A 9851-nucleotide genomic window follows, 5' to 3' on the forward strand; every position below is an offset into this window, starting at 1 on the left:
TGGAATTCCCCTGTAAGTTCCGGAAGACACGAATGACCAATAACCCGACTGATTACGTTCAAATCTGCTCAAGAAAACTGACAGAGCATGCAAAAGTAAAAATGTTGCAGCTTCTATTTCTCTCTGCATGGTTATGAGGTGGACGCTGCTGACTGCAGATCCATGACTGTGTGTGGTTCAGAAGACGAAGTGCCCGTTTCACACAACACTGTGATCTTAGACTTCTAATGTTTATATCAGATCCTGGATCAGTTTCTCCACTTTAATCAGAGCTGAAACTCCCATCTACACAATACAGAGCAGATGTGAGATCAGTCAGTAAAGACAGTCAGTGAACAGTGGTCTGATGTGCTCTGAGCTGCAGGCTCTCATTGTGGTTTCCTGTTTTAGAGTGTCTGATGTTTGATGCTCTTAAACTCTCACGGTTGCAGAGGGGGAGGGGGAGGTGCAATGTTTTTCAGACAAAAAAAAGTGATTAGGCACTGTTACTTAAGACATTTTAAATATGTAAGTGTGAATGTGGACAAATGTACAGTGGTACTTGTGAAGCCTATAGAATTTCTTTTATATTTCTGCATAAATTTGACCTAAACTGCATCAGACTTTCACACAAGTCCTAATATTATATAAAGAGAACCAAATTAAACAGTAAGACAAAAAGAATAGACTTGGTCATTTATTTATTGAGGCATATGACCCAATATTGCATATCTGTGAGTGGCAAAAGTATGTGAATCTTTGCTTTCAATATGTTGTGTGACCCTCTTGTGCAGCAATAACTGCAAATAAACATTTCCAGTAACTGTTGATCAGTTCTGCACATTGGCTTGGTGAAATTTTAACCCTCCGTACAAAACAGCTTCAACTCTGTTATGTTGGTGGGTTTCCTCCTATTAACTGATTGCTTCAGGTCCTTCCACAACATTTCTATAGGATTAAGGTCAAGACTTTGACTTTCCAAAACATTAACTGTGTTCTTCTTTAACCATTCATTGGTAGAACAACTTGTGTGCTTAGGGTCATTGTCTTGCTGCATGATCCATGTTCTCTTGAGTTTCAGCTTTTTAGGATTTTCCTTTAGAATTTGCTGATATAATTCTATCAATGATGGCAAGTCATACTGGCCCAGATGTAGCAAAACAGGCCCAAACCATAATACTGCCACCACCGTGTTTCACAGATGGGATAAATGCAGTGTTTTCCTTTCTCCAAACAACACTTCTATTTTGGGCTCATCCATCCACAAAACATTCCAATAGCCTTCTGGCTTGGCTATATGATCTTTAGCAAACTGCAGATGGGCAGCAATGTTCTTTTGGAGAGCAGTGGCTTTCTCCTTGCAACCCCCAAACACACCATTGTTCAGTGTTCTCCTGAGGGTGGACTCATGAACATTAATCATTAGTCACTGTGAGACAGGCCTTCAGTTACTTAGAAGTTACCCCGATCACTTTGTGACCTCGCGGAATATTACACACCTTGATCTTGGTTGACCACTCCTGGGGAGTGTAACAGTGGTCTTAAATTATCTCCATTTGTACACAGTCAATCTGACTGTGAATTGGTGGAGTCTTTAGAGATGGTTTTGTAACCTTTTTAAGCCTGATGAGTATCAACAACTCTTCTTCTGAGCTCCTCAGCCACCTCCTTTGTTTGTGCCATGATACACTTCCACAAACATGTGTTGTGAAGATCAGACTGTAATAGATCCCTGTTCTTTAAATAAAACAGGGTGGTCACTCACACCTGATTGCCATACCATTGATTTAAAACACCTGACTCAAATTTCACCTTCAAATCATCTGCTAGTCCTAAAGGTTCACATGCTTTTGCTATTCACAGATATGTAATATTGGACCATTTTCTTCAATAAATAATGACCAAGTCTAATTAGAAATCTGATTAAGTTTTCGGTCAAATTTTGCAGAAATATAGAAGATTCTAAAGGGTTCACAAACCTTCAAGCACCACTGTAACCCTGTGTTCATTCATGTATGGAGTTAAGTGTTCTTTAGCGCAGATTCTGTCAGGAGGACTCAAATGATATGTCATTCATTTATTCATTACACCTGACCAAGCGTTTGCATTTGAAAAGACTTGACTGATGTGCCTGGTTTGTTGCTTTCAGTTGCTGATGTTTCGACGTCCCTGCCCAGTTCTCTCCACCCCTGCGTCCCCATATGGCAGGAACTGCGAGGGTCCAGAAGCTCCAAAGCCTGGGCTGATGATGGGGCCAGTGCCAAAAATTTAAATTTCTAATAATTGCTATCTTTAGAATTGAAAATCCTTGAGGATTAAAGTTTTGTCTTCCTTCACGCTCGTCTGGTAGGTATTTCTGGTAAAACTGCAGTTACTCAGAAATCACTTTTAACTGCACCAATAACTTTTTTACTTAGAGCAATGCAGGTCAAAGAGTGCTGGCTGTCTGATTGTGCTGTCCATGGTGCTGAAACCCAGACTTACTTACTCTGATACCATTTAAACTGTCTGGGCCTGATATACTGAGACTTGTACATTAGTTTGAGGTACAGATCAGATGCACTCTGCCCATGTTTTTATGCTGCACAAGCCTAAAGTGAAATTTTGTGTCTTTACCTCATGCACATATATTTGAGGGAGGGCTGCGCAAAATGTGGGAGAAAATTTGAGACAATACACATTGGGGCAGGTTGTTCTGCACTTTTGTGCAGCTCACTGCACCTGTTTTTGTGTCGATTTTCCCTTGTCTTTTAAAATACAAATGTGCAAATACTTAAGAGCTGTTTTGCAGCACATTTGATAAAGTAAATGTATATCTTGTACAAAGGAGCTATTGTTTAAAGATATAATTGTAATACATTCAAACAAATTATAATTTCTACACCAGAAAGGAATGTAAGTATCTTGTTAAGAAAATAAACATATATACTCATAGACATTTTCGGTGCCTAACAATGGAAACTGAACTCTGGAAAATGCTGCTTCTGTGCAGTATTTTACTAGAAGACTGAATTATGGCAATTATAGAGGTGCCAACTTTTTTTATGAATGCAGTAACAGAATCACCACTAGGGGTCTTTTCTGGATGACAGACATCACACGGACAATGGACAGGGCCTTATTGATCATATAATCTGGATCATGACTGAGATACAGAATGATATAAAACAAGTGATTTGACAGTTTGAACACTGTGAAAGAGAGCCCTCTGTATTCTGATGGGTTTGAGTTAACAGGATAGAAATGGTGAATTTGTTAATACACTGTATGTGTAAGACAGCATGTTCAATGACCACACAAAGCCTCCCAGGTGAGCAGTTTCTGTCAGTTTATTCAAAAGAATTTTTTAAACTTCACTGAAATCAACATCAGAATCTATCATGGTTTATTGAAAAGATTAGCTCAGGATACAGTTTGTAAAATCTCACATCACTCCTTAAACCAATCAATACATTAAAGTTAATGATGGAATCAGTTCAGAACTGAGTTACTGACCAGAGTTTTACATTTGATCAAATTTGACCTCAGAATATGTACAGATATCAGAGCGCTGGACTCTGTTTTTCTTCAGACGTTTCTGTCCTGTCCTCATTATGTCCAACGGAGCATAAATCACATGATCTCCTCCAACCTGCAGCTAGTTTATAAACATGCAGAACTGTTCTCATATATTCAATTGCACAATAAACATTTATGTGCATAATGTGTGAGGTTAAAACATTTGTAGTCTAACGTTTATAAAAAGTAATTTGTGTTTAATGTCTTTCTGCCTGCAGTTAAACTTTTCATCAGAACACAAAAATGTGCTCTGTGTTGGTGCTGCAGTACCTCGCCATGCTTGCTTCTTCTCTGATCCTCTTTTTTGACACTCCCGCCCTCATTGTCTTTCCTGTCTTCTGTCACTGAAACAGTCAGAAAAATCATAGTTAATTTGGCAGTTATGAATCATGCAAAATGCATGAAGTGCATCGATATTCTTTAATTAAAAAAAGCAGTGACAGTCTGTAAGTCAACACCAGCAATGTGGAGCTTTAATGGAGGGATTTTTTAAAAAGTGTAGTGGGTTTTTGTGGGTAATGATGAGTGGTGGCTGGGTTTAGTTGGAGATGATGGGTTGGTGGATTTCATGCTGATTGAAGATTGATCAGTGGGTTTAATAGGGGATGATGATTGGTTGGATGTTTTAGTGCGGTATGATGTTTGGTTGGTTGGTTTAGTAGGCGATGATGATTGGTAAGTGAGTTTATTGGGGATGATGATTGGTTGGTGGGTTTAGTGGGGGATGGTGAATGATTGGTGGGTTTGGTGGGGGGGGGATAAATCATTAGCCCCAGTTAAACCCATCATTTTGTATTTGTTTCTATAACAGCAATTTGATTAAAAAATCACAAAGAAACAGCACTTTGTACATGGCTGCTGTCCTGCACACTCACACTTCTACAAAACCATTAATAGGGGTTTACAACAGGGTAAAATCACAGACAGATTTCCTGATTCTCTCTTGAAAGTAAGGAAACAGCAAAGGCCTTGTCTGTACAAATACACCTTAAATTTCCCACTTGTGTTCTTTATTTTTTCCTGAGTCATAGATGGACAAAAATAAAATAACCAATAAATTGTGCAAGCTTTGAATGTGGCTAAATCAAAAATCATATTTTAGTTTTTGGTAAACATTTCATCGATTCTATTAATAATATGATGATCCTTGTATATTGATGGGCCAAACAATGTAATTTGATGATGGTTAAAAGGTCTTTCGCATTAAATGACTAACGTCTCATCTACTAAAGTCTGAAGTTCCTGTTTAAACCATTGATATGAATTGAATCTAAAGGAGAAATACGTTAGAAACTCACTGATAGCAAAAGAGAGATATAGAGAGAGTACCTTTAGTTGTGTTTCTGCAGATGCAGTACAGACAGGTGGAGGAGAGGAGAACACACACAGGACACACACTGACCAGCAGCTTCCAGCAGACACTACAGTCTGATACAGGAGGGGTGGAAGGGGGGGTTGTGTCTGAAATATGAACTGAATTCATTAACAGAGTAGCACTAAGACATGGTGGCACATAAAACTCCAATGAGCAACTCATAGACTTTATAAATACAAGATGAATGAATGTTCTTACATTTTTGTAGTTTTATTCTTTAAAAAGTATTGACAAAATGTGTCAATAACTACACACATATATATATATATGTATGTATATGTATAGTTATTGACACATTTTGTGGAAATCTGATTTGAAAGTGTTGCGTCTTTCTAACCACGATGATGAGCAGCGATACTTTCTTCTGAGCGCGAATCGGATGGAGAGTGATGAGTAAAATCATCTGCTCTCCGTCATTGATGACCGTTCCTGCTGTGTTTCACAGTCAGGAGGAAGATGAGCGGTTCAATACTTGGGGGCAGTCGTGGGCTGGAGGTTAGGGAATCAGCCTTGTGACCGGAAGGTCGCCGGTTCGACCCCCTCAGCTGACAGTACGTAATGGAAGTGCCCTTGAGCAAGGCACCTAACCCCCAACTGCTCCCCGGGAGCCGTGGATAGGGCTGCCCACCGCTCTGGGCAAGTGTGCTCACTGCCCCCTACTGTGTGTGTGTTCACTAGTGTGTATGTGGTGTTTCACTGCACGGATGGGTTAAATGCAGAGGTCTAATTCCTATGTGTTCAGACATAGTTGGCTAAAAAAAGGTTCATTTCATTTCATAAAACCTGTAAGTCAGAATGAATAACCTTACCAAGAAGAGAGAGTCGAGTGGTTCTGTTTCCATGATAATAAACATCTGTCCAAACATCAGCTCCAGTTTCATCTTTGATGAACGTTATCTCATTTATAGCACAGTAGTACAGACCCAGATCTGATTCAGTGATGTTCTTCACCAGCAGATCATAAATTCGGTCAGAGGGATTCCACAAAAAAGAATAACGTGAAAAAACGGGCTGTTTCAGATTATTTGAAGATATAATGAGAGGAGGTTGATTCTCATTTGAGGAGTTTCTAAACCAAACTGGCTCTCCAGTCTTACAAACACAGTCACTGTAGAGAATAACATTCTCGCCTGGTCTGACTCTCATCTCCACTTCTGCTCCAGAGATCCTGAAGAACAAAACACCTGCAACACACACCAATCACACTTCAGATTCAGTGAAGTAGACTGAGCATCTTAACACTTTTTTTTCAAAAATAATCATGTGGTGTTTATTTGATGTTAAGATTTAGACATTTTTTTCTCAAAAAAGTCAACAGCTGAACTAAGCAGTGTTCTGCAAATAAAAATCTTACAGAACTGTGAATAGAACTTAAATACATTTACAGCATGTCAGAAACATACATATACCACTATCAGGTGCGCTCAAGTACAATATAAAAGGTACTTACAGGTGAGAGTGATGAGAACAGCTCTCGATCTCTCCATCTCAGAGACTGGTGCTGGGTGGGTGACGATGGTGAGGGTCTTTGAAGCGGATGTCTGTGTCGAGGTCTGATTGGTCCACGTCAGTGGAACATTTCTCTTTTTGATCACGTCTCACTGCAAAGTAAATCAGACAACTCACCAATGAGAGATGTAGAGGCTAAGCACATGCTTTCTGATTGGTCATACATTAAGAGGGTGGTCTTTTATTTTGACCCATGACTTTACCACATTTCTGTGGACTGCTTGTGTTTTAGATTCTTTATAGGTTTGAGTTCACCACTCTCCCAGTTTGATTTAGCTTAGGGTTATTAAAGTGGGGAAAATCAGTAAAGTCTCCAAACCTCCGGGACAGGACATCTTCTCCAGAGGTTTCAATTAAACACACTTTGCTTAAAATGATTGTTGACAAGTTGAGAGTAGCCAATCCTTGGCAGATCACGGTCAGTAAAGTCAGAAAAGGCACTCAGTGACCAGTGAAATAGTTTCTTTGCTTATTTTAAAGGCATCTGAGGAGGTTCCTAAGGCCACTTCCTGTCCCTGGTCACACCTCATTTCCATTCCCAAATTTATCCTCTTTTCTGTCTCCTGCCCCAGATTCCAGCCCCTCCCTCTCCCACCTGGGCAGGGTTCACTTTAATGCTTGTTGACATGTTATACAACTCAGACTATAATAAAACAAACTTGCAAATGTGTCCTGCTAACCACACTAACCCCAAACTAATCATTTGCTCTGTAGACCCCTGAACTCAGAATGAGAGACCCTGGATGTTCCAATACCAAACACCACTATAGAAAAAATACATAAATAAATAAATAAATAACCCTGATGATAAGACGTCAGTGACCTGCTCCTTTTGAAATAGTGGGTCCACATTCATCAATACTGTTAAAGCTTAGCTTTTGCTGGTTTCTAATCTTACTTTGTCTTCTCCATCAGTCAGCACTAAATCTGTCAGCTTCATCAAATATTCATATTCATCAGATATAACATCACTACTGTCCTTATATTTATGTGTTATAACAGCATATATGTGAATTATGAATGGTTTGGGACCTAATCAGTAAGCGTTAATGAGCTAATTTCAAACCATTCATAAACTCTTTATATATAGTCTTATTGTAAATTGACTTCAGGACAATTATTTGCTATAAATCAGCCTCAAAGTTAAGAAGAGTCAGTTCCTGAAGTTATTAAAGACAGGCAGTGTGCACGGCTCATATATTGTTCTGAGCTTGAGGCCTTGCTATGTTTCCTGTTTTGCTTGTCTGAGGCTCTCAGTCTCTCAGGTTCTCATGTCTGTGGTTGGGCTTGAATCTTAATCTTCGAATCATATTCAGTATTCATGTTTATCTCACCTACAGTTTCCATTACAGTCTAAACTGATCACGTGTGAGTGAGTGTAAGTGCAGCACAGTGACCTGCTTGTCTTTATTAGATTCATCTTTTAAAGAGGAGTTTCCAAACTGACTGAGAGTCTGCGGTAGCTAAAATGCTGCAAGCTTCTGTTTCTCTCTGCATGGTTATGAAGTGGGTGTTACTAACCACAGATGTTTCCATGACTGTGTGGTGCAGAAGACAAAGCACCACCTGAGCTGCACTTTCACCCACCAGTTTCATTTCCTTTATTGTTTCTAAACTGTGATCTTAGACTTCTAATGTTTCTATCAGATCCTGGATCAGTTTCTCCTTTATAACCAGACCTGAAACTCCCGTCTACACAATGCAGAGTAGATGTGAGATCAGTCAGTAAAGACAGTCAGTGAACAGTGGTCTGATGTGTTCTGAGCTGCAGGGTCTCATTGTGGTTTCCTGTTTTAGAGTAGCTGATGTTTGCTGCACTTACCCTCTTAGAGTTGGGACAGGGAGCTGTACCGGCTATCAGATGAAGTCGTTAGACACTATTACTTAATATATTTTACCCCTTAAAAAGCCAAGGCCTAAAGTTTTATTACACACTTCTATAACCTAAGAATAGCTCCATTCAATTGCATTGAAGTCTGTGTAGTTACTGAATGGTAAGCTTTTATATAAAATTCACCTGGAATGTTAAGGGGTTAAATCTGTGAGTGTGAATGTGGAGTTAAGTTGTATTAATGTGCTTGTAATGAGTGTAATGTTGTATGTATTTCAAATTGCATTGTCAGACTTAATGGAGAGAAATGCAGTTCAAAGAGTGCTGGCTTGCTTTTTGTATTGTCCATGGCACTAAATCACTGGCTTACTTACATTGATAGCATTTAAACTGTCTGGGCTCAATGTACTGAGACATAAGCGCCAGTTTTGAGGTGCAAATTGGATGCTGGACAAGCCTAAAATCAAGTTATTTTCTTTTCACTCATGCATATAAATTAGCGCAAAATATGGGGGATCACATGTATTCAGAGGGTTTAGGTTGAGAAAATGGAAATGGTGACCTATTAATATACTGTAGTGTCTGTATAGAGTAAGACAGAGAGGAGGCCATGTTATTACAATGAGAACTGTTCTTTATTGAACGGCAAGGTAGAAAAGCATACAGGCACGTACTCAAGGGGGAGGTCACCATTAGCCATACACTTCACCCCCACGGTGACCACCAACCCACAACAACAAAACCAACAACACAATAAACACATACAGGTACCTTCAGACCAGCAAATGATGACATTCACAACAACATGTGTCCTGTTAGTAGGGCACACCTCTACTATGAGTTTCTAAGGCCATGCCAGCCAAAAGTGGGATGCCACAATACTGTATGTGTAAGAAGGCATATTCAATGTGCACACAAAGACTCCCTCCAAATTATCAGTGTTATTCCAAACAATTTTTAAAACTTTAAAGCACTCAACACATCCACAACTGTGTTTGCGACTGATCACCGACTGCAGTTTTAGATCTGCTCAAATATGACCTCAGAATATGTACAGATATCAGAGCGCTGGACTCTGTTTTTCCTCAGACGGTTCTGTCCTCTGCTTGTGATGTCCAATGAAGCATAAATAACATCACCTCCTCCAACCTGCAGAAAACATGCAGCTTCAGAGAACTGTTCTTTCATCTTTGAAGATGAAAAATGTAGAGTTTACTGTTTAAAAACATTCAAGTAACAGACCACAAAAATGCATTGTGAGTGGGTGCTGTGCGGGGGGCTGCGTACCTCAGCATGTTTGGTTCTTTTCTGATCCTCTTTGTTCTCATTCTGCCCCTCATTGTCTTTCTTCTCAGCTGTCAATGAAACAATCATATGTAGTTTGGCAGTTTTGTAATTGAGCTGAATTTGGTCATCATTACAGTCCAGTGCTTAATATGCTACTGAAACTTTACATAAAAATACATATGATTTTATTTACAATTGAAATACATTTGTTTCCTATTGAAAATAAGACAAGAATGTAATATTAGCTGACATGTGTACTGGAAATTTCTTCTAATCTGTGTGGACTTTGAAAACTAGCTATTCATGTGATTC

General features: G+C 39.3%; 1 pseudogene; it reads left to right on the plus strand.

Moving 5' to 3' along the window:
- The first annotated feature begins 5204 nt into the window (after positions 1 to 5204).
- Positions 5205 to 5377, plus strand: LOC118817202 (annotated as a pseudogene).
- Positions 5378 to 9851: the final 4474 nt, after the last annotated feature.

This window comes from Colossoma macropomum, unplaced genomic scaffold (assembly GCF_904425465.1).
Source record: "Colossoma macropomum unplaced genomic scaffold, Colossoma_macropomum, whole genome shotgun sequence".
Classification (NCBI taxonomy): Eukaryota; Metazoa; Chordata; class Actinopteri; order Characiformes; family Serrasalmidae; genus Colossoma; species Colossoma macropomum.